The 21,669-nt window shown below is 43.0% G+C and overlaps 1 long non-coding RNA gene across 1 annotated transcript in view; it reads left to right on the top strand.

Moving 5' to 3' along the window:
* LOC138851809 (uncharacterized) overlaps positions 1–21,669 on the top strand; it is a 50,863-nt gene that overhangs the window by 15,110 nt on the left and 14,084 nt on the right. Inside the window, exon 2 of the long non-coding RNA XR_011391419.1 lies at positions 9,630–9,733. This is a non-coding gene — a long non-coding RNA (uncharacterized lncRNA). The remainder of the gene's footprint in view (positions 1–9,629; positions 9,734–21,669) is intronic.

Consider the following 21,669-nt stretch of genomic DNA (forward strand, 5'->3'; position numbering starts at 1 on the left):
CAGTACTGGTGTAACATTCTTCAGTACTGGTGTAACATTCTTCAGTACTGGTGTAACATTCTTCAGTACTGGTGTAACATTCTTCAGTACTGGTGTAACATTCTTCAGTACTGGTGTAACATTCTTCAGTACTGGTGTAACATTCTTCAGTACTGGTGTAACATTCTTCAGTACTGGTGCAACATTCTTCAGTACTGGTGTAACATTCTTCAGTACTGGTGTAACATTCTTCAGTACTGGTGTAACATTCTTCAGTACTGGTGTAACATTCTTCAGTACTGGTGTAACATTCTTCAGTACTGGTGTAACATTCTTCAGTACTGGTGTAACATTCTTCAGTACTGGTGTAACATTCTTCAGTACTGGTGTAACATTCTTCAGTACTGGTTTTTACACAGGGTTTGACAAGGTTAAGGATCCCTAGCTTTATTGACAAGCTATTTACAGGTTAAGGATTCCTAACTTTACAGACAAGCTAAGAGCTGTTATCTACATTATCTCATTTGAAACCATTTTAATTGTTATGAAACATACAAGTAGGGAACAGGATGAAGTTGGAGCCATCTCTTGGCCAGCATTTTCATAATGCTGTACGAATGTGTTCCAGACTCTAGTCATCCTGGGGATAAATGATCTCAGATGAAGTGGTGTTCTCGAGAAGGGTACAGCCAGAATAAAACTGTTGTTTTCTGCCCGTCTTGTGGTATAGAAACTTGCTTCTCCCTGTCCTCGAAGTGGAGCCAAGTGTGGTACTTTGACAATGTTGGCCTTATACATGACAGTAAGGCCACGCACATCCCTCCTGTGTTGAAGGCTCTGCTGAAATGACAGATCTGTCCAGAATGGTTCCCGACGAGAGACAAGGCATCTTGCTCTGTTCTCTAGTCTGTCAACCAGTCGCAGATGAGATGGGGGGGGGGGGCAGGCAAACCAAGAAAGTGGAGCATTCTCATGGTGTGAGTGTTCTTGTGCTTCATACAGAATCTTGCAATCCCTACTGTCGAGCAAATGTGAGATACGTCAAAGTGTTGTAAGCTTCCTGGCTGCCTTGTTTGTAAGATTTACAACGTGGTTCTTCATGGTAAATTTGGAGTCAAATTTCACCCAAAATATATCAACTTCTTGACTCAGGAAATCGTAATGACACGATTGCAAACAAACCATACCACGGGCGGGGATAGAACCCGCAGAGTCTCAAAACTCCAGACCGTCCAGTGGCTAACGCGACGGTCTGGAGTTTTGAGACTCTCTGATCGCGGGTTCTATCCCCGCCCGTAATATGGTTTATATCAACTTCTTCCCTGGGTACCAACACTCTCCCACTCATACTTACTACTGCTCCGGCATTACCATCTTGGTGCCTAGAGACCATCATAATTTGTGTTTACTCAGTTGCAAATGTTACCTACCATCGGTTTCCCAAGGCTGACATAGCTCTTAGCTGGTGAATGGTGTAGCTTAGAGCAGCTGGCATTTCTTCTCATGGGTAAGTAAATATCAGAGTACAGTCTTCTACATAGGCATGGAATTCTGGGATGAGATGAAGAAGGTCAGTGATGTAGACATTCCATAACAATGGTCCCAGCACGCTTCCTTGTGGAACACTTGCCCCAGTAGAATGTCTTGCTATTCTGTTCCATTGAGAACTATCCATGGAGATCTACCATGAAGGTAATCACTGAGGAGATATAGTGTGGAACCCGCAATTTCTAGTGCTCGCAGTTTTTTCCAAGAGGCCCTGGTGCCACACTCGGTCGAAGGCACCAGCAATGTCCAGTGCTACGACACAGCTGACTTTGGATTCATTCAGTGACTGGTGCCATTTAGTGGAGAGGTCAACGTGTCAACGTGTCTGGGCCCACAGCCTTTTCTTGGTCAAGCGATTTAAGAGGGAGATGCACCTCTTCTTGTCTTATTGTCACCACTGACAGTTTTGGCACAGCTCCTGCAGCTATCCCAGGAGGGTCCCTTGCTGGATCAGGAACTTGCATTTTGGTAGCAAAGTGTTGGGCAAAGAGGTCGCCTTTCTCTTGACTACTAGTAGAAGTGGCCACATCCTGTCGATTTAGAGGTGGAATAAGCTCATCAGGCAGATAACTTTGTCTGTCCTTGACCAGGGACCACCAGGTTTTGGAGCCTACTCTACCTGATGCTAGCTTTTTTTTTGTCCCCCTCCCATTTAGAGATGGCCCAGTTTTGAACTTCACCCATGTGCCTACAGGCTTGCCTGTGCAAATTCCTGTTATAGGTTGTAGAATGTCTCCTGTACCTTCGCCATGCCTTGTACTTAGCAGTAGCAGCCTCTCTACAACCTCTTTGCTATATGTATCTTTTTTGAATATTCCCAGTTACGCCAACAAATTTTCCCCAGATAACATTTTTGGGAACAGTGTCAAAGCCAATTTGACAAGCTTGTAATATGCAATCTCTCCATACTCTCCTCTCCTGCATGACTGACTCCAATCATCTTTTTATAGAATTAAAACTGGAATTTCCTTCTATGAATCCATGTTAGCTCTATATACATTAATAGTGAATATTTTACTAGCAATTTTAATATTATTTTCTATATGAGTGTCGTTGTGTGTATAATTGAGTAAATGTTTGTGTATTATGTTTAAGGCAAATATGTAAATATTTATTTACATTGGTTTATATTTTTTTTTACCTGACTGACTGTGTGTTATTAATATAATTTTTATAGGTGTTAAATTACTATTTCCTCTATGACGAAGTAATTCACATTGTTTGCTCTTACTTATTAACTCGTACCATTACACTGCCCATTGTACCACAACACTGCCCATTGTACCACAACACTGTCCTCTGTACCACAACACTGCCCATTGTGCCAAAACACTGTCCATTGTTCCATAATACTGTCCTTTGTACAACAACACTGTCATCTGTAACACAACACTGCCAATTGTACCACAACACTGTCCTTTGTGCCACAACACTGTCCTCTGTACCACAACACTGTCCTTTGTACCATAATACTGTCCTTTGTACCACAATACTGTCCTCTGTACCACAACACTGTCCTCTGTACCACAACACTGTCCTCTGTACCACAACACTGTCCTCTGTACCACAACTCTGTCCTTTGTACCATAATACTGTCCTTTGTACCACAACACTGTCCTGTGTACAACAACACTGTTCTTTGCAACACAAGACTGTCCTTAGTACCATAACACTGTCCTTTGTACGACAACACTGTCCTTTGTACCGCAACACTGTCCTTTGTATCACAACACTGTCCTTTGTACCACAACAGTGTCCTCTGTACCACAACACTGCCCATTGTACCACAACACTGCCCATTGTACCACAACACTGTCCTTTATACCATAACACTGCCCATTGTACCACAACACTGTCCTTTGTACCACAACACTGTCTTCTGTACCACAACACTACCCTTTGTACCATAATACTGTCCTTTGTACCACAACACTGTCCTCTGTACCTCAACACTGTCCTTTGTACCACAACACTGTCCTTTGTACCACAACACTGTCCAATGCACCACAACACTGTCCTTTGTAGCACAACATTGTCAAATGTACCACAACACTGTCCAATTTACCACAACTCTGTCCAATGTACCACAACACTTTCCAATGTACCACAACACTGTCCTTTGTACCACAACACTGTCCTTTGTACCACAACACTGTCCTTTGTACCACAACACTGGCCTGGTGGTTAACGCTCTCGCTTCACACGGCGAGGGCCTGGGTTCGATTCCCAGCCAGAGTAGAAACATTGGACGTGTTTCTTTCCACCTGTTGTCTATGTTCCCCATCAGTAAAATGGGTACCTGGGTGTTAGTCGACTGGTGTGGGTCGCATCCTGGGACACTGACCTAAGGAGGCCTGGTCACAGACCGGGCCGCGGGGGCGTTGACCCCAGGAACTCTCTCCAGGTAAACTCCAGGTAATGTACCACAACACTCCTTTGCACCACAACACTGTCCTTTGTGCAACATTACTGTCCTTTGTACCACAACACTGTCATTTGTACTATAACACTGTGCTTTGTACCACAACACTGTCCTTTGTACCACAACACTGTCCTTTGTAACACAACACTCCTTTGTACCACAACATTGTCCTTTGTACCACAACACTGTCCTTAGTACCGCAACACTGTCCTTTGTACCACAACACAGTCCTTTGTGCAACAACACTGTCCTTTGTACCACAACACTGTCCTTCGTACCACAACTCTGTCATTTGTACCACATCACTGTCCTTTGTACCCCAACACAGTCCTTTGTACCACAACACTGTCCTTTGTAGCACAACACTGTCTTCTGTACCACAACACTGTCCTCTGTACCACAACACTGTCCTCTGTACCACAACACTCTCCTTTGTACCACAACACTACCCATTGTACCACAACACTGTTTTCTGTACCACAAAACTGTCCTTTGTACCACAACACTGTCCTTTGCACCACAACACTGTCCTTTGTACCACAACACTGTCCTCTATACCACAACATTGTCCTTTGTACCACAACACTGTCCTCTGTACCACAACATTGTCCAGTGTACCAAAACACTGTCCAATGTACCACAACACTCCTTTATAGCATAACACTGTCCTTTGTACCACAACACTATCCTTTGTACCACAACACTGTCCTTTGTACAACAACACTGTCCTTTGTACAACAACACTGTCCTTTGTACCACAACACTTTCCTTTGTACAACAACACTGTCCTTTGTACCACAACACTGTCCTTTGTACCACAACAACACTGTCCTTTGTACCACAACACTGTCCAATGTATCAAAACACTGTCCAATGTACCACAGCACTCCTTTGTACCACAACACTGTCCTTTGTACCACAACACTGTCATTTGTACCACAACACTGTCCTTTGTACCACAACACTGTCCTTTGCACCACAACACTGTCCAATGTACCACAACACTGTCCTTTGTACAACAACATTGTCCAATGTACCACAACACTGTCCAATGTACCACAACACTGTCCTTTGTACAACAACATTGTCCAATGTACCACAACACTGTCCAATGTACCACAACACTCCTTTGCACCCCAACACTGTCCTTTGTGCAACATCACTGTCCTTTGTACCACAACACTGTCCTTTGTACCACAACACTGTCCTTTGTACCACAACACTCCTTTGTACCACAACATTGTCCTTTGTTCCATAACACTCTCCTTAGTACCGCAACACTGTACTTTGTACCACAACACTGTCCTTTGTGCAACAACTCTGTCCTTTGTACCACAACAATGTCCTTCGTACCAAAACTCTATCATTTGTACCACATCACTGTCCTTTGTACCCCAACACAGTCCTTTGTACCACAACACTGTCCTTTGTAGCACAACACTGTCTTATGTACCACAACACTGTCCTCTGTACCACAACACTCTCCTTTGTACCACAACACTACCCATTGTACCACAACACTGTTTTCTGTTTCTGTACAACACTGTCCTTTGCAAAAACTTTGTCACTGTTTGTACCACAACACTGTCACTTTGCACTCCACATAAACTGTCCTTTGTACCACAACACTGTCCTTTGTACCACAACACTGTCCTTTGTACAACAACACTGTCCTTTGTACAACAACACTGTCCTTTGTACCACAACACTTTCCTTTGTACAACAACACTGTCCTTTGTACCACAACACTGTCCTTTGTACCAAAACACTGTCCTTTGTACCACAACACGGTCCTTTGCACCACAACACTGTCCAATGTACAAAAACACTGTCCAATGTACCACAGCACTCCTTTGTACCACAACACTGTCCTTTGTACTACAAGACTGTCCTTTGTACCACAAGACTGTCCTTTGTACCACAAGACTGTCCTTTGCACCACAACACTGTCCAATGTACCACAACACTGTCCAATGTACCACAACACTGTCCTTTGTACAACAACATTGTCCAATGTATTTGTGTATTGTGTAACACTGTCCAATGTACCACAACACTGTCCTTTGTACCACAACAATGTCCAATGTACCACAACACTGCCCAATGTACTACAAAGCTATCCATTGTACCACAACACTGTCCTTTGTACCACAACATTGTCCAATGTACCACAACACTGTCCTTTGTACCACAACATTGTCCAATGTACCACAACACTGTCCAATGTACCACAACACTGTCCAATGTACCGCAACACTGTCCAATGTACCACAATACTTTCCAATGTACCACAACACTGTCCAATGTACCACAACACTGTCCTTTGTATTACAACATTGTCCAATGTACCACAACACTGTCCAATGTACCACAACACTGTCCTTTGTACAACAATATTGTCTAATGTACCACAACACTGTCCTTTATACAACAATATTGTCCAATGTGCCACAATACTGTCCAATGTACCACAACACTGTCCAATGTACCGCAACACTGTCCAATGTACCACAACACTTTCCAATGTACCACAACACTGTCCAATGTACCACAACACTGTCCTTTGCACCACAACACTGTCCAATGTACCACAACACAGTCCAATGTACAACAACACTGTCCTTTGTACAACAACATTATCCAATGTACCATAACACTGTCCAATGTACCACAACACTGTCCTTTGTACCACAACAATGTCCAATGTACCACAACACTGACCAATGTACCACAACACTGACCAGTGTGTACCCAACACTGTACCACAACACTGACCAGTGTACCACAACACTGTCCAGTGTACCACAACACTGGCCAATGTACCACAACACTGACCAGTGTACCACAACACTGACCAGTGTACCACAACACTGACCAGTGTACCACAACACTGTCCAGTGTACCACAACACTGATCAAATGTACCATAACACTGACCAATGTACCACAATACTGTCCTTTGTACCACAACACTGACCAGTGTACCACAACACTGTCCAATGTACCACAACACTGTCCAGTGTACCACAACACTGACCAAGTGTTCCACAACACTGTCCAATGTACCACAACACTGACCAGTGTACCACAACACTGACCAATGTACCACAACACTGACCAATGTACCACAACACTGACCAGTGTACCACAACACTGACCAGTGTACCACAACACTGACCAATGTACCACAACACTGACCAATGTACCACAACACTGACCAATGTACCACAACACTGGCCAGTGTACCACAACACTGACCAGTGCACCACAACACTGTCCAATGTACCACAACACTGTCCAATGTACCACAACACTGACCAATGTACCACAACACTGACCAATGTACCACACACCAGTGTACCACAACACTCCAATGTACCACAACACTGACCAATGTACCACAACACTTGTACCACAACACTGACCAATGTACCACAACGCTGACCAATGTACCACAACACTGACTTGTGTACCACAACACTGACCAATGTACCACAACACTGACCAATGTACCACAACACTGACCAATGTACCACAACACTGACTTGTGTACCACAACACTGACCAATGGACCACAACACTGACTTGTGTACCACAACACTGACCAATGGACCACAACAACCAATGTACCACAACACTGACCAGTGTACCACAACACTTACAAATGTACCACAACACTGTCCAATGTACCACAACACTGTCCTTTGTACAGTGTATGTACCACAACATTGTCCAATGTACCACAACACTGTCCAATGTACCACAACACTGTCCAATGTACCACAACACTGTCCTTTGTACCACAACACTGACCAATGTACCAAACACTGTCCAGTGTACCACAACACTGACCAATGTACCACAACACTGACCAATGTACCACAACACTGACCTTTGTACCACAACACTGACCAGTGTACCACAACACTGACCAATGTACCACAACACTGACCAATGTACCACAACACTGTCCTTTGTACCACAACATTGTCCAATGTACCACAACACTGACCAATGTACCACAACACTATCCTTTGTACCACAACCCAATGTACCCAACATGTACCACAACATGTCCAATGTACCACAACACCAGTGTCCAATGTACCACAACACTGTCCAATGTACCACAACACTGTCCAATGTACCACAACACTGTACCACAACACTTTGTACCACAACATTGTCCAATGTACCACAACACTGTCCAATGTACCACAACACTGTCCTGTTGTGTACCACAACACTGACCTTTATAACAACATTGTCCAATTGACCAGTGTACCACAACACTGTCCAATGTACCACAACACTGTCCAATGTACCACAACACTGTCCAATGTACCACAACACTGACCAATGTACCACAACACACCAATGTACCACAACAATTTGCACCACAACACTGTCCAATGTACCCCAACACTGTCCAATGTACCACAACACTGTCCTTTGTACCACAACATTATCCAATGTACCACAACACTGTCCAATGTACCACAACACTGTCCAATGTACCACAACACTGTCCAATGTACCACAACTCTGTCCAATGTACCACAACACTTTCCAATGTACCACAACACTGTCCTTTGTACCACAACACTGTGCACCACAACACACCAATGTACCACAACACTGTCCAATGTACCACAACACTGTCCTTTGTACCACAACACTGTCCAATGTACCACAACACTGTCCTATGTACCACAACACTGTCCAATGTACCACAACACTGTCCAATGTACCACAACACTTTCCAATGTACCACAACACTGTCCAATGTACCACAACACTGTCCTTTGTACCACAACATTGTCCAATGTACCACAACACTGTCCAATGTACCACAACACTGTCCAATGTACCACAACACTGTCCTTTGCATCACAACACTGTCCAATGTACCACGACACTGTCCAATGTACCACAACACTGTCCTTTGTACCACAACATTATGCAATGTACTACAAAACTGTCCAATGTACCACAACACTGTCCTTTGTACCACAACATTGTCCAATGTACCACAACACTGTCCAATGTACCACAACACTGTCCAATGTACCACAACACTGTCCAATGTACCACGACACTGTCCTTTGTACCACAACATTGTCCATTGTACCACAACACTGCCCAATGTACCACAACACTGTCCTTTGTACCACAAACTGACCATGTTGTCCAATGTACCACAACACTGTCCAATGTACCCCAACACTGTCCAATGTACCACAACACTGTCCAATGTACCACAACACTGTCCTTTGTACTACAACATTGTCCAATGTACCACAACACTGTCCAATGTACCACAACACTGTCCAATGTACCACAACACTGTCCAATGTACCACGACACTGTCCTTTGTACCACAACATTGTCCATTGTACCACAACACTGCCCAATGTACCACAACACTGACCAATGTACCACAACACTTTCTAATACTCGCCTAAAAATTTTCATAGCACCACTACGAAATTTCTTCGACTGTCTTCACCACAATACATCCCTAGTTCCCCTCCTTTTCAATCACTCACTACTACACACATCCCCCTCTTCCACAATTACTCATACCATCCCATACCCACTTGCATCACCGCACAACCTCTTACACCCTCCCCACAGCCACTGACACCACCCCCACAGTCATTTTCACTGCTCCTCCACAGACTACAGTGCTCCGGCAGTGATCTGGGGAGACTCAATACAGTCACAAGGAATTGGCTTCGGGGAGACTCTGTATGCTGCCGACCATGCCAACTCCAAGCTCCTGGTAAGATACTCGTGAATTATATTCTTGGGAAAGCACTAAATCAGCATGAGTCATGGGGTGCCAGGGAAGATGGGAGGCAACTTCATTTGATCTGAGGAATGGGAAGAGTAGATTCAATTCGATGGATCAAGAGCCCTTCAACAATATCTAAATAACTCATTTGAAGGATTGATGAGAAGAGTATTGTTGGTCGTCAGGATGAGTGTACGCTGGGTGTATATCCTGTGTGTTTACCCTGTATACCTGGAAAAGGTTTCAGGAGTCAGTGCCCGCGCGGCCCGGTCTGTGTCCAGACCTCGCTGTGGGTCCGGGACTGATCAACCAGGCTGTTACTGCTGGCCGCACGCAAGCCGATGTACGAACCATGGCTCGGCTGGTCAGGTACTGACTTTAGGTGTCTATCCAGCGCCTTCTTGAAGAGAACCAGGGGTCTATTGGTTATCTGCCTTATGTATGCTGGGAGGCAGATGAACAGTCTTGGGCCCCTTACACTTATTGTGTTGTCTCTAGTGTACTCGTGGAGCCCCTGCTTTTCACCGGGAGGGATGTTGCATCACCTGCCGAGTCTTTTGCTTATCGTAGGGAGTGATTTTCGTGTGCAAATATGGTGCTAGTCCCCTGTATGTGCACCCTGGGTGTACCTTGGATGTACTGTGAATGTACCTTGGGCGTGCCCTGTGTGAAAAATATCGTATTTTCCAAAATCCGTTACACTCATCCCCCAATTGGGGGAATGTAGGGAAGGGGGGGGGGGTACGATGCCCTTGAGGTGCCTGCTCCTGCACATGGAATTATTTCTCAGACTTAGCTAGTAACTGTTTAGACCACTTACACACCCAGTTACTACTTAATACTACATTTATTTAGGCTAAGTTAAAGATAGTTGTTTAGCAGAACATAAGAACATAAGAACGAAGGAACACTGCAGAAGGCCTACTGGCCCATGCGAGGCAGGTCCAAGTCTCCTACCGGCTTAAGCCAATGCACCCAACCTAGTCAGGTCAGGTCACATTGACTTAAGGGAGGAACACGGCAACCGACCTGGTAGCACAAGCTATCAGGTCTAACTCACACCCACCCACATCCACTCATGTATTTATCCAACCTATTTTTAAAGCTACACAACGTTCTGGCCTCTATAACGGTACTTGGGAGTTTGTTCCACTCATCCACAACTCTATTACCAAACCAGTACTTTCCTATATCCTTCCTGAATCTGAATTTTTCCAACTTAAAACCATTGCTGCGAGTCCTGTCTAGGCTAGATATTTTCAGCACACTATTTACATCCCCTTTATTTATTCCTGTCTTCCATTTATACACCTCAATCATATCCCCCCTAATTCTACGTCTTTCTAGAGAGTGCAGATTCAGGGCCCTTAGTCTATCCTCATAGGGAAGGTTTCTGATACATGGGATCAACTTTGTCATCCTCCTTTGTACATTTTCCAGAGAATTTATATCCATTCTGTAATACGGTGACCAAAACTGTGCAGCATAATCTAAATGAGGCCTAACCAAGGATGTATAGAGTTGAAGAACAACCTGAGGACTCCTATTATTTATGCTTCTTGATATGAAGCCAAGGATTCTATTAGCTTTATTGCGAACACTTATGCACTGTTGTCTTGGTTTCAGATTACTGCTAACCAGAACTCCTAAATCTTTTTCGCAATCCGTAATATTAAGATCTACATTATTTAGTTTATATGTGGCATGGTTATTGTCCTGTCCAACATTTAGAACTTTGCATTTGTCTATATTAAACTGCATCTGCCACTTCTCCGACCACTGCATCAGTCTATTCAAATCTTCCTGGAGTGCTCGAATGTCCTCGTCAGAATGAATTCGACGGCCTATTTTGGTGTCATCGGCAAACTTGCCGATGTCGCTCTTTATGCCCTCATCTATGTCGTTTATGTAGATTGTGAACAGCAGGGGGCCCAACACTGACCCCTGTGGAACACCGCTCGTGACACTTCCCCACTCTGATTTCTCCCCATTTATGCAAACTCTCTGCTGCCTATTTGTCAACCATGCCTCTATCCAGGAAAAAATTTCTCCTCCTATTCCATGTGCTTTAATTTTCCTCAATAGTCTCTGATGTGGGACCCTGTCAAAAGCCTTACTGAAGTCCATATACACAATATCATATTCATTACCATGATCTACCTCCTCAAATACCTTAGTGAAAAAAGTTAATAAATTCGTAAGGCAGGAACGCCCCTTTGTAAAACCATGCTGAGATTCGTTGATTAATTTATGCTTTTCAAGGTGGCTACGAACTGCCTCGGCAATTATTGATTCCATAAATTTTCCCACTATGGAGGTTAGGCTTATTGGTCTATAGTTCGAAGCTAAGGACCTGTCACCTGTTTTGAAAATAGGTATCACATTTGCCATTTTCCACTTATCTGGCACCATGCCAGTTTGTAGTGATATGTTGAAAAGATTAGCCAAAGGTGTGCTAAGCTCCTCTTTACATTCCTTTAGAACCCTTGCATACAGTTCATCAGGGCCTGGGGATTTGTTAGGTTTTAATTTATCTATTTGCCTAAGGACCATGTCACTTGTGACCCTAATAGTGCACAGTTTATTATCGTCCTGTTCTACATAATTTATCATTACTGGAATATCGCTGGTATCCTCCTGTGTAAAAACTGAGAGGAAGTATGTGTTAAAAATTCTACACATTTCCTTATCACTGTCAGTGAGCTGACCCGAGGAACTTTTGAGTGGGCCTATCTTGTCCCTGATCTTACTTCTGTATACCTGAAAGAATCCTTTTGGGTTAGTCTTCGATTCTCTTGCAACTTTAACCTCATAATCTCTTTTTGCTTTTCTAATTCCCTTTTTTATTTCTCTCTTTAACTGAATATATCGATTTCTCAATTGCCCCTCTCCTCTTTTGATTTGCCTATATATGCCTCTCTTTTGACCAATCAGATATTTTAATCTATTGTTCATCCATTTAGGATCATTTTTGTTTGATCTGATTTCCCTATTTGGAACATAATTTGACTGAGCAGCTAGAACTATGCCCTGGAAAGCATCATATCGGCAACCATCACCACCTACCTGACCCTTAGTCAGGTCATTCCAGTTCAGCCCACCTAAGTAATTTTTCAGTCCTATGAAATCAGCCAAGCGAAAGTCAGGGACGGAGACTTGATTGCCATTATTAGGGGAATTCCATGATATATTAAAACTGAGTGATTTGTGATCACTTTCCCCAAGCTCATCATTAACCTCAAGATTATTAATTAGTGTTTCCCTACTGGCAAGAACCAAGTCAAGGAGGTTATTTCCCCTAGTTGGCTCTGTCACAAACTGTTTTAAAAAACAATCCTGGATCGTATCAAGAAAGTCACCTGACTCTAAATTTCCTGTCAAATTGCTCCAGTCAATCTGTCTATAGTTGAAATCTCCCATTAGCACAACATTTTCGTATGTAGATGCCTTACGAATTTCGTCCCATAGAAGTTTACTGCACTCCCTATCAAGATTTGGGGCCCTGTAAATCACACCCAAAATTAGTTTTTCTCGGCCCTCGAGAAGCTGTAACCAAACAGATTCAGTGGCTGACGCTTCTAATTTAATATCTTGTCTAACACAACAATTTAAATTGTCTCTGACATACATCGCTACTCCACCACCTTTCCTGTTGACCCTGTCAGTGTGGAATAATTTATAGCCTTGTATGTGACATTCAGAGGGCATCTCTCTATCTTTCAGATTGAGCCAGGTCTCTGTTATAGCAATAATATCTATGTTTCCTGCACTTGCAATTAATCTTAGCTCATCTATCTTATTTCTTACACTCCTGCTATTAGTATAGTAAACCTTAAGGGAGCTAGTCCCTTGCTGCCCTCTGCTGTCCCCCTTTGTTTGCTGACCTGATCTATTGTCTTTATTTATAACTTCATGCTGAATGCCTTTTATACATTTACTGTTTCCAACCCAAGTGTTGCAACCTGCTTGTTTCCCACACACACCCATACCTCTATCTTCCATCAGTTTAAAATCATAGGCATTTCACCAATGGCCTTCTCAATCGAGTCTGCAAGTGCTACCACCCCAGCCCCAGAGAGATGTACCCCATCCCTTGCATACATATCATGTTTGCCATAAAAGTTGTTCCAGTTGTCAATGAATGGGATTGCAAGTTCCTTGCAGTATCTGTCTAGCCAGCAATTTACACCAATTGCCCTAGACAACCATTCATTTCCTACTCCCCTTCTAGGCAAGATGCTACATATGATTGGGATCCCTCCCTTAGACTTAATGAAATCTATAGCTGACCTGTACTTATCTAGCAGCTCTTCTCTCCTACCCTTCCCAATATCATTTCCACCAGCACTGAGACAGATAATGGGCTTGCTCCCATTACCTGACATGATATTATCCAGCCTGTTGACAATGTCCCCAACACCAGCTCCAGGGAAGCACACTCTATCTCTCATCTTCTTATTCCTATTACAAAAAGCACGGTCAATGTATCTTACCTGAGAGTCACCAACCACAAGAATGCGCTTACCTCCATTAGCAGGGGCAGTAGTACCCTTACCTTCACTGGCCACTGAAGTACATTCATCCTGAAGAACAGAGAAGCGATTTCCTACCTTCAGATCTTCACTCTTAACTTTCCTTACTCTGATGCGCCTTCCATTACTGTGAACTACTCGCCACTTGTAGCAGGTGCTGGGCTGCACCTCACTGCTGGTAGCCGTTGCTGCCTCCCCAACTACAGCCTCCTCACAGCGAGAGACAGACTGCACCTCGCTGCTAGAAGCCTCATTCCCCACAACTCCAGCCACCTCACACTCTCTCCCAGACCCATTGAGGTGGACCTTCAGCCTCCTAATCTCCTCCTGGAGAAGCAAGACCTCCTCCTTCAACTCTCCAACCTCAATTTTTAAAACACTGCAGAAGCAAGCCATGCTTTGTAACCGTCCACACTAATCCCCAAAGCAGCTCAGGGTCTGTGACCTCACGTGACAGCTCAGGGTCTGTGTGTCCTACCTAAAATGGTATAAAATACACAGGTTGTTAGGTGACACATATGCAACAGTTAGGTATCTTTATTTCGAAACGTTTCGCCTACACAGTAGGCTTCTTCAGTCGAGTACAGAAAAGTTGATAGAAGCAGAAGAGACTTGAAGACGATGTAATCAGTCCATCACCCTTAAAGTTTTGAGGTGGTCAGTCCCTCAGTCTGGAGAAGAGCATTGTTCCATAGTCTGAAACAATATGGAGTTGAAGTGACAGGATGGAGCCTTATATAGCGCCAGGAGGTGAGACGTAGGTCATTAGTAGAGGTAAGAACTCAGATGTTGGGAGGTCAGGTCCCTCTCAAATCCAGCCGTTCTCACTAGTAGAGGTTGTCGAAGTTGATTGCAGGTCTGTACCAAGATACCCTTGTGTTGCAGTGTCTGACAGATTGAACATTAAAATGGTATAAAATACCGACAGGTTGTTAGGTAAGACACATATGCAACAGTTAGGTATCTTTATTTGAAACGTTTCGCCTACACAGTAGGCTTCTTCAGTCGAGTACACCCTGGGAAAGGCCGAGCCGCGGCTTGGAGCTGGAGTCACATTTCAGCTGTGAGATGGGTGCCCTACCCTCCTGTCCTTGCGTGGTGAATGCACCATACGATCACCGCAGGCAAGGGTCTCATTAACTGGACCAGGCAGTTGCGTGACTCAACAGGTATTCTCAGGTATCCTCCGCCCCCAACACTACCACGCGAGTATTGGTGAATGCATACAGGTGTAGGTGCAAGAAAGGTATAAAATGCCAACAGTATGAAAGTTAAGACACATGTGCAACGTCTGGTTATCTTTATTGTAGACGTTTCACCATCCAGTGGCTTTATCAATACAGATTCTAGGACATAATTAGAAGACAGTAGAACTATATACAAAAGATGAGGTAATCAGTCCCTCAGCCTTGGAGTTAGTGTTCACAGCATCCAAGGCTGAGGTACTGATTATCTTATCTTTTGTATATAGTTCTACTGTCTTCTAATTATGTCCTTGAATCTGTATTGATAAAGCCACTGGATGGCGAAATGTCTACAATAAAGATACCCAGATGTTGCACATGTGTTTTAACTTTCAGGTGTATACATGTATGCAGAAGTGGAACTCCCATGACTAGAGATTACCATAGCAACTGCCTACTGGGGGGGAATAAAGGTTAGTAGTGCACATTGATTGAAGTCACGACTGAATCAGGGACCACTAACCATATACAGTCGTGCCCACACATACACGTTCCACACAGCTTTGGTCAATTTCGAACCAGATGTAGCACAGCTATCATCCACAGAGCCAGTAACCACTTGGCTAGGCTCCCACAGACCCACTAGGCCTAGTTAGCACCTAAGACTACTGTAATTTTCCCACATGGCGATTGGTCCTTCGCTATTAACCGCTATACACACAAATAGATGCACAACTGAGCACCTTGTGCAGTTGGAATTACGTATCCTACATTACGTTGTCAGTAGCAGACATACAGTCGACTAAATTGGTGCCACAACCGTTGTGTTAGTTGGTTTAGAAAGACACGTAAGCAAACACTATAACATATTTATTAGAAAACGTTTCGGTCCTGGGACCTTGATCACTTCTAACATACAGAGGTAGAAAGACATTATATATATAGGCGGAGAGTGAGATGTGACGCACGTGACCTGAGGAATGTCATAAGAACATAAGAATGGAGGAACACTGTAGAAGGCCTACTGGCCCATGCGAGGCAGGTCCTTATCAAAACAACCTCTGCCTATGATGAGGACCAGTAGACGATGAAATCATGTGACTCCTGTGTTGTTGGGTTGGTGCTGCTTAAGTATCATGTATGCCAATGTTTTTGAAATTTTGTAGTTTCCAGTGTTGCGTTCTATAGTGTCGGTGACGGTGATTAGTGAGGCTTCTAGGCACCGTCGGCGTCTGAGGTCTGGTTCGGTGAGAACGAGTTGTGCCTCGTTCCAGTTCATCAAATGCCCCGTGGAGTCTCTGTGGAGGACACAGGCGTACCTTACATCGTCTCTGTTAGAGGCATTTCGATGCTCATTCAGGCGGACTGCAAGATCTCTGCCTGTCTCGCCTACATATTTCTTGGGACAGAACCCACAGGGGATAGTGTAGACGCCTGCTGTAGAAGTTAGAGGTGTGGGGCTGCGTTTAGTAGTGAGGTCTTTGATAGAGGATGTGTTTATGGTGGAAACGTTGATGTTACTCATAGCAAGTGCCCGGCGAGTATTCGTGGCAACATCGCCACATGGGAGTACTATGAACTGTTTAGGGGGCTGTTCCATGGGCGGTTTGTTGAGGATAGCTTGTGCCTTGAGTCTGCAATCTCGGATGAAGAAAGATGGGAACTGAAGACGTGTAAAGGTTTATACCATGTTAGGAAGTATTTCTTCAGCCACAGAGTAGTCAGGAAGTGGAATAGTTTGGGAAGCGATGTAGTGGAGGTAGGATCCATACATAGCTTTAAGGAGAGGTATGATAAAGCTCACGGCTCAGGGAGAGTGACCTAGTAGCGATCAGTGAAGAGGCGGAGCCAGGAGCTCGGACTCGACCCCCGCAACCTCAACTAGGTGAGACACACATAGAATGCTGAAGGTGTGGAGAAATTTTCTCCAGGAGGGGGGTATCAGCCCCCTTCAGCCCTTTCCCCTTCAGCCCTTTCAGCCCTGAGGGGCCAGCCCTCTCAGAAGGGGCGAGCGTCTTGTTTACTGCTAGAGTGAGTAATTGATCACAGATGCTATGCGACGTAGTCAAGTGACCTCTGCTCCTTGCAGGGGTGTTGCAAAGTGTATTTTTATAAGAGACAGTACATCTCTTACTTAGCAGGACAATTAAGGAAAATCCTGCTCCCACTTTATTACCATAGTAAAGATAATGTACATTGTTGTCTATGCTTAAGACAGCAAGAAAGAAACATTCTGCTTTGCTTCATCGAGGAGGTGACAAGGATGCAAGGTACTAGGTCAGCGTTTTTTTTTTTTTTTTGTATTAGGGCAGTGACGGCATGGAGCGCTGTGGCATCGCCAGACTATCTTTGACTCTAGGGAGAGTGACACTGACGCCAGGATAACCAACAAAGAACACTGATCCGTGCGTTAGTGTGAACAAAGTGTCTCACAAAACACAATAAACTCTTAAGAGAAGTGTGATCAGCTTCTCTTGTGATACATTGTGAACAATAAAGTCAAATCTTGTGGAACATAGTGTACCAGTGTGCGTTTCCTAGACAATGGAAGACGTGGACATCCAAGGACACTTCAGCTTCTATCAAGTCACCGATATCTGTCGAAGGTGTTGAGAACACCATAGCTCACGTTACAAAGAGCAAGGTATGTTACGAATTTCTTGTAGATCGGGGGATTGCGCAATTCTTGAGTCACAAGGAGTTTGTAATCAACCTATAATCGGCAGTAAGGTGTGGACTTTTGAGTCCAAACAAGTAAGTATTTCGTCAGCCATCATCGAATGAAATATGCTGACATAACACCCCCTAGGGGTAATTTATACTTACAAATTGTATCTCTTGACAGCCCACTGTTGTGATGGTTTCGACAGCTTCTAGACCTCGTCTGCAGGGGCGGCTGTGTAGACGATTTGCTGTCATTTACCAGCTAAGTGTTCATTATATATATTATAATCTTAAACACAGCAGGTAAGGCCAATTCTCAACAGAAATTTGGTCGTGCTCGAACCGGATAAAGACCACACTGTGGTCCAAATATGTTGTACTACAGTGTACAAATAACCTATGAGCCAAGGTCCTTCGAAAAAAGCTGTAAAACTAGTGTTTTACAATATAAATCAGTATAAATGAGTCCCTCCAGACTCAATCACAGAGAATGGGCAGCCAAAAGAAAACGGGCGCTCACCCAGCGTTCACCCAAAGAAAACGGGAGCTGGGTGACTCACCCAACAAGAAGACGGGGGGGATGGCACCCTGCATCCACTGCTCCAATCTCGAAAATGCTGATTAAGACAACACAACCCAAGTGATGTTGTTTGTCTGAGTGTATATATACACATAGTGTTTATAATGTTTATAGACAGAAATTAAGAGACAAGATTGTGTTAAAGTTTGTTTCTTATAGATCTACCTGTTATATTAAAGGAACTTATATATAAAGTGTAAGCTTTCAAATATATATTAACAGTGAAATTTATATATGTGTAAGTAATATTCACGTGTGATTTACAGTTATACAGTGACATTTATAGTGTATAGTGAATGAAGTGTATAACATCGTTATTTACGATTAATCATCGTGGTCAGGCTGACACAGCAAACTCAAGCCATAAACACCAGCCACATGTACTGTGTACCCTTCATGGTCATTGACCCTGAGGTTAAGCTTAGTGGGTCAGTAGTGTCTGACTCGATTATTGCTGACTTAAGCATAACAAAAACTCAGCTGTTTATAGCAGTACAGTGTTTTTTAAACACTCTAAGTGTGGTGCTAGAATTTTCAGTATACCATTAAAATGGCTTGTTTGAAAACTCAGTTTCAGTCTTTACAGACTAAGATTACACAATTAGAAAATCTAATTTCAGTCTGTATAGGATTAACTCAAGATACAAACATAGATTTTGATGATCTTGAGGTCAAGTTTGAATTATTTACACAACGTATGAAAATAATTAATTCAGACTATACACATTATGAAAATAAATTTCTTGAATCAGATCCATCTGAGGATGAAATTAAAAATGTTTTGGATACTTTTAGTGATCAACAATTAAGGTGGACAGGAGTACAGGCTATCTGCCGTAAAACTCTGTCACAGAGACCTACTGTAACTAGTGGTCAAACACCTGTTACACCTGTAACAACAACAAGTGTCCCATTACCAAGCTTACCTACATTGTCATTACCTATTTTCCAAGGTCATAATTATGAAGAATTCATTAGTGGTTTTCAATCCATAGTAAATTCACGAACTGACATAGATGAGATTGCTAAGTTCAATTACCTTAAATGTCTTGTGAAGGGAGAACCCTATGAACTGATTAAGTCATTTCCGGTGGTTAAAGGCAATTATCAAATAGCCTTACGTGTCTTAGCAGACAATTACTTCGATGCTGACAAGGCTAGAGTTAGACATGCAGTCTTAATATCAAGCTTGAAGCCACCCAAACATTGTTTTTCAGACTTACAGGCATTTAGAATTACATTAGACAATAGTCTCAGATCTCTAGATGCTAAATATGACCTAAGACAATGTGATTGGTTTATCAGTGGTATTGTACAAGATAAGTTGTCACCACAAACTATTGAACGATTAAATATTATGTTCAATAAACGCTATTTCACTTGTGAGGAAATTAGCAATGGTTTACAAACAATAGTTTCATGCATGCAAGCAACGAGACAAGATGAAAAATCCACAAATCCAGTGGATAATAAACCTTCAACTCAGTATAAAAAGAGTATACCTACTCCCACTAAACCACATAATGGGAAATCCCATATAGGCATTTATCAAGCTGTGAATACAACAGACAGTAAACAGACTGTCACACATAAACGTACTCCAAAATGTGTACTTTGTGATGGAACACATTGGGCACAGTATTGTAGTCAATACACATCAATGGAGGCACGTAAACAACGTGTTCATCAGCTGAAAAGGTGCATCAAGTGTTTAGGTGAACACAAGGGAGGAAAATGCTCACTGAAGAAGTGTTTTAAATGCAAGGGTATGCATCATACAGCATTATGCCCAAATACTTTTGCTGAACAGCAGCAGACTTCCACAGAATCAGGAAGTCAACAAGCAACAGCATTAAATGTGAGAGATAAGTTTAAAGCAACTGCTCTCCCGATAGCTCGAGTTGAGTTATCTAATAAATTACACAAAACCAATGTGCTAACACTATTTGATCAAGGCTCACAAAGGTCCTTCATAAGAAGAACAGTGTTGCAGAAACTGAATAAACAACCCTATGCCAAAATACAGTTAGATATAGCTGGTTTTTTCCACAATTCTGGTAAACAGACATATGACCTAGCCAGAATCACTGTTGGTCTAGGAAACAGGAAAAAGACAGTAGAAGCTGTGGTAGTAGATGATTTGCCTAAGTCTGTGCAGATCCAGGGATTAAAAGAAACAGTTGCAGCACTGAAAGCAGCTAAGGTCAAGTTAGCCTGTCCTGACATACAGACGGACACTATTAGTCCAATTGATTTAATCATTGGAAGTGATTATTATCACTGTTTTGTGCAAAATATAGTAAGTAAACATGATGTTCACTTGCTGAAAACAGCAGGAGGCCACATGATATGTGGTCCCATTCCCTCTCAAAGTGGGAAAGAAGCTGATATTGATTCAGTGGAAAATGTACTAGTTACGAGAATAACCGCTGATCATGTACCACAGCAAAAATTATCATTACTGGAAGAAATGAATGAACCAGTTGATAAGTTGTGGGATTTAGATGCGATAGGTATTGATGTAAATAAACCAAGCCCACAAGAGTCTCAGACTTATAACCAATATTTGGACACTGTCAAATATAAAGATGGACAGTATTGGGTTAGGTTACCATGGAAATTAAATCCACCACATCTGCCTAGCAATTATCGCATGGCTTTCGGACAGATGAAAGCACAAATACATGAGCTCAGGAAGAATCCAGAGCTACTGACTGTCTATGATAATATCATACAAGAACAGTTGGACAATAAATTCATTGAGGAAATAGTCGAAGATAAGTTGAAGACAGAAGCTCATTATCTCCCGCACCATGGAGTCAGAAAAGATTCTGAAACCACTCCACTACGTGTTGTATATAATTGCAGCGCACGTGCAAATAAAGATGTAGCAAGTCTTAATGACTGTCTGATGACCGGACCCTCACTAACTGAGAAGCTTGGAGACGTGCTTATGAAATTTCG

Source organism: Cherax quadricarinatus, unplaced genomic scaffold, assembly GCF_038502225.1.
Source record: "Cherax quadricarinatus isolate ZL_2023a unplaced genomic scaffold, ASM3850222v1 Contig2217, whole genome shotgun sequence".
NCBI lineage: Eukaryota > Metazoa > Arthropoda > Malacostraca > Decapoda > Parastacidae > Cherax > Cherax quadricarinatus.